The sequence below is a fragment of the Pholcus phalangioides genome, unplaced genomic scaffold, assembly GCF_987345545.1.
Source record: "Pholcus phalangioides strain wild (caught in Gottingen) unplaced genomic scaffold, Ppha-v1.0 ptg000015l_1, whole genome shotgun sequence".
Taxonomy (NCBI): domain Eukaryota; kingdom Metazoa; phylum Arthropoda; class Arachnida; order Araneae; family Pholcidae; genus Pholcus; species Pholcus phalangioides.
This window is the reverse complement of record NW_028301608.1, coordinates 56,055,974-56,061,409: the sequence shown is the minus strand read 5'-3', so window position 1 is coordinate 56,061,409 and position 5,436 is coordinate 56,055,974. Positions and strand designations below refer to the sequence as shown.

The following is a 5,436-nucleotide window of genomic DNA, read 5'->3' as shown; positions in this document are numbered from 1 at the left end:
AAATGTTTTGAAAGGAATTTCTAAAAAATTCGATTTCGGAAACATGGAAAAAATAGTACATCTCTCCTTAAATTAAATGAGTTCAAATTGCACCCGAGTGAATTACTTGAAAGAAATTTTGCCTGTAATTAAGATGAGAATCAAACCATGGAGAGAAGAAATTTTATTTTATTGTTTCGAGTGCTATCGTAAGAAATTAGTTGGATACCAAAAAAATATAAATTAAACTGAAGAATCGGATGCTCGTGCTTTGAAAAAAAACGTTAGCAGGAAAAATATATTCAAATTAATTCTTTATATGGAATTCGATTTGCAGCTTGCTCTTTGGAAACTTGAATGTCGTGAAAGAAAACGGATATTTTTCCTTGAAAATTTTCTTTCTCCAGCTCATGTAACATCTGTACAGCCGCGCATCTGATACAAGAATAACGCTTCGTCGTTTTTCCGAAGGAGACAGCTGCTCTTACTGCTATTCAAAATTGGAAAAAAAAAGTAGGAAGCTATTGTTTTGTTTAAAAGTAATATAGGAAGAAATTCAAGAATATTCTTGACATTATATTGCATTTTCCTTTAATTTATCGGCAACCGTGTAAATATGAAATGTTCACCTGTTTTTGCATTTTACCAGCGTTTTTCAACCTCTGGTCCGTGACGATGGCATAGATTGTCCGCGGTTAAAATTGATAATTCGATTCTAACCGAATAAAAAAAATTATTTATTTGTTATAATTGATATTAATAATATCCATATGGGTTTAAATAAAAAGTGTACCTTCATTTTAAGATTCACCATGCATCATCTAATAAAATGTTGGGAATTGCGATCCTAAATACTAATATATTGGATCGGATATCACTAATTGTAATCAAAAGATGCAATTTACGATAAGTTTGCTAGTAAGTGCAAAAATGGTTGAGAGAAGGAAGGGGTAATAAACGGGTGCTATAAATCACAATAAACAGAAATTTATTTGACGAAAGAAAACTTCCAAATGACTAGATGACCATATTTCATTGAAAAAAATAAGAGGAACTTAAATTTGTTAAATGCGGTAATATACAGGACGTCACCAATTGCCATCAAAATCGTTGCTGTAAGTCGAAAAAATCGCCTAATGTAGATAAATCGCTGAAAAATTGAGGAAAAAACGTTGAACCTGACAAATATGTGAGGTGAATATTTATATTTAACAGCTATAAATTATCATAATGAGTTATGAAAACGCCGTTTATTCACGATTTCAATAAACATTACAAACATTAGCATCGTTGAAAAAAACGGGACAGATGTATAAAACAATGCGGAACGACTAGAAATACGGGACACAAGTGGTCCGTCGAATTATTTCAAACATTTTATTGGTCCTTGGGTTCAGAAAGGGTGAGAAACGCTGCAATTTGCTTTGAACGTTATAAAACGTAATCGTTTTCATACATAAAATAAGGAAGCAAAATTAATTTTAATTTTTTTAAAACATTTACAAAATTTTCAAACATTTTATCACTGAAATAGACAATAAAAACGTTGTAATTAAACTTCAACTTAACGTTTCCACGTTAAGATACACCGGGGTCTCTCTCAGTGGAATTTAATTAACTCAAATTCATCATAATATATACGTTGGAGAAATCGACATAATTTCGCGAAAGTATGTAAGCAAATTTGTTTAATAATTCATTGTTTAGGGCTGATGTTTTAAACTTATTTTCTTCAGTGTCCTCTTTTAATTTTTCTGTTTCGGTTGGACGCGTGCCTCTATAAGTGGGGCAAATGTAACCTATGGCTGATTATACTTTAAAATCATTCATAAAGTTACTACCATAAATGAAAGTATAAATACGGGAAAAAAAGGCTCATTTGAATCACAAAAGTAAAAAATATTTATTATTTTCGAAATATAATTAACAACTTGAATACAGTATGTCGAAAACTAACACACTGTAACGTCTCTCCCCCCCCCCCAAACATTATATGAAAATGTGAATTTGGGAGATTACAAAAATGACGAAACTTCATTTGTTAATCAGTTGTAATGGTAGTTTGTCTTCAATATTGGGCCATCGAAAGATATATGTAGCAGTAATGCTTCCAAACAATGGATCTCAACTTTGGTTAGGTGCCCAGTAGACATCTTAACTGTTTTTTTATTTATGAGCTTGGCAAGAACTCAGTCATGAACCTCTGCTTCTGAAATGGATTTTGACATTCAATCTATGAGATTTCATTGTTTTCTTATTTCTCGAAACTCATTTTTTATGTCTCTAGAAGAAGCTAGAGCTGACTTGGGAGCTTCATCATTTTCTTCAGTTTCGTACCACTGTTGATAAAGCCAATTTAAATAGATACGGGGTAAATGTAAGTTCATTTCGGTTCCGTGCTTGTCCCATTATAAGAAAAAAGGTGGGGGGAAATGGAGAACCAAATTTATTCCTACTTTCCCTCCACAAGTAGCATAATTATATTGTAATACACATGAAAAACTAGGAAAGATGGACTTGCAGGAATAGGTGAAATGGAAAGAACACATCAGGTATCAACGTGAGATCACACAAACTTAACCTCTCCAAGTAAAATCTCCTTGTAACTGTCTATAAGCAGCTAGCAAGCACATTTTTAATGGAATCAATAGAGTGAGAGTACGAAAGAAAAATTCCATCCGGGGCCATTTCCAGAAGGTAACTGAATTTTACAAATCATGTTGGGTTTCACTTACTCCATTGTACCTTAAAATTCAAAAAATATGTAGCTTTAATGGTAAACATTCTTATTCAAGATTTCTGGACGTACGAGCTGATGCTTACCACTTTAAAGTTTTATAATTCCGTTAGATTTTCTTTTGAATTTACATAAATCATCATAAGAAAAGTTCTCACCACATTGCGTATCGTTGTGACTATAATACGCGAATGTGTTTCACATACAGATTGCGCTCTTAGAAACGCTATTGAATCATTCAGAAATGGTGATAACGTCACGTTTTGAATTCTTCGCAAATCAACATATCGATTCGTTCAGAGGTTTTCATTTTAAGTGCCTGGAATTTTCTTTCCTAATGTACTGTGCTTTTCTTGCCCGTTTCTCTGTTCATTTTTTTTTCCTGTCTCTTTCTTTCTTTCGCTGTGGACATTCTAGTTGAAGATGTTTCATTCTGTGTGGACTGCGATGGTCATTAAGGTATCCGATCGCCGTGAGGCATCACGTAATAACAAGGAAGAAAGCAAGGTATTTTTATGGCATCCCATATCCACCATAAAAACCCGAATGGACCCGAGTTACATTACCTTCAAGGTGAAATTGTTAACACTTGGGTGTGTTTTTCTTCTCACCAAAAAATAATGTTTTCTTCGACTTTCCATTTTCTTTTTGCTGTGTATCTTTATAATGGTGATTTGGTTCTTCTTTGCTTTATTTTATTGCCATATTTTTAATGCCCCTTTTGAACGAAGCTTTTTTTAAAAAATAGTTCAAGATATTCAGATTTGAAATATTCAAACGAAAGCAACATATATACATTTCTTTTGTCCTATTCAAAGTTTTTGTGTGTAAACTATGTGTAGATAGATATAAAGCGGTTAGAATTTAAAAAATTAAGTCACTAGACCACTACTTTACCGCAATATATTGCCGGTCACACGGCAATTTCCAACCAGCGAAGTTGGGTGGGAAATGAAGGCTTCATCCATCGCCCCAGATAAAGAACTTGCTTCTTACGTTCAATGCTCAGATTCGAACCCATGTACCTTGATGATAACCTTCATAGTTTAAGACGGTTCATCATGACCGGTCCGATAAACGAAATACGTTCTGAATAATGATAATTTGTCCCCTAAATGTATTATAATTTAAAAAAGTGATATCACTTAGCTGTGCAAAAATCTATACAAAACATTTTCACCTTATTACTTATATCACAACTGTTGATTTTGTGGCTTCATCGTGTGGAGGTTTAAAGACACACACACGCACATTCTTTTTTTAAATTATATTTTCAGAAAACATTCTACAAAAGATATTTTCTTCTAAGGAGAATATGATATACTATATGGTTTGCTAAGATTCAAACGGCAGCACTAATTAAGAAATAGTGTTAAAACAAAATACCTTCATAAATGCACAATTTCACATGCTTTATTTTCATTTTTTTAACATATTCACGAAGAATAATATATTTTCAGATGTCAGAGCTGTCGAGACGGACAGAAAAAGGACTCTGGAATGTGCTGTCTGTCTATGCACCCTCTGGAATGAGGGGTGAAAGGAACCACCTGCGTTCTTGTCAGACGGAAAAGACAAAAAATTAATTAAATAGATTGTGTAAAGGATTAAGAATCAGCTGATATTCACAAATCAAAATTATATTCTAGTTCAATGCTATTTTTTTAGGCAAAAATTCAATAAAATTTCAATTTAATTTATGGGAGCATAAGAGATTAGTATAGCATGCAAATTCCGAGAAAATATTGATTCATCAAATGGATGCAAAAGGATTGAGACACCGGAGGGTATATATACTGTGTGTATACACGCAGCATATCAAAATCATTTTCGCTTATAAAACTATGAATTTCGGCAGACGCAGATTTCTAAATATTTTTTACAGCAAGTAAACTATTATCACTCGACATTTAAATGGCTGAGACAACATAAAACGACTGAGGATCGGCGATTTTCCTATAGGAGATTCTTCTGCGATTAATCTATCGGGGGGGGGGGGGATTTCAGCTACTGGGCTCTCGCGGATCACTACACTTTTTTTTCTCGGAGGTCCGATCGTTTGATCAGTAGTCTAGGGCAAGTGAACCACCAATGGTTTCGAATGCTGTAATAATATTTTAATTCATACATCAATTCGTATTTCAAATACAAATACAACGCCACAACAGGCAAAATGCCCAACGAGGTGGCTGAGAAAAAGATGCCCATATAAAAATATGGATGTCATAAATTTCAAAAATACAGCAACCCAATTAAAAATGCAATTAATAAAAATTATAAACAATATATACACGTGATAAAAAATATACAATGCCCATAAAGAATACTTATGGTTGTCTTAAAAAGCTATCTTCTGCCGAAACCCGGGATCGAACCAGGGACCTTTAGATCTTCAGTCTAACGCTCTCCCAACTGAGCTATTTCGGCGCTCAACAACAGTTATGTGCATAGGTATGATTTGTTTTAATTCGTTCATAACTTTTGTGTTAAAGTGCTTAGGTCTCTCTTCCCTTCTATTGCCTGTTGATTATTAGAGTTAATGAAAATTTCAAACGTAAAAAAATTTCATTCTTCCGTCTTTCTTATCTACGCTTAAAAGATTACAAGTAAAAATAATAAAATTCATAAATCTGCTGCGATTACTAATACTGTACTCCCCCCCCCCCCAACAAAGAGGGTTTTTGGTTATATTTGGAGATATGGTTTTAGGAAGAAAATTC

At 33.4% G+C, this 5,436-nt stretch overlaps 1 non-coding gene across 1 annotated transcript; it reads right to left on the bottom strand.

Annotated features, from left to right (window-relative positions):
* Positions 1-5,070: 5,070 nt before the first annotated feature.
* On the bottom strand, positions 5,071-5,143 carry TRNAF-GAA (transfer RNA phenylalanine (anticodon GAA)). Its single transcript has one exon. It is a non-coding gene; the product is annotated as a tRNA-Phe (tRNA).
* Between the last annotated feature and the right edge of the window lie 293 nt (positions 5,144-5,436).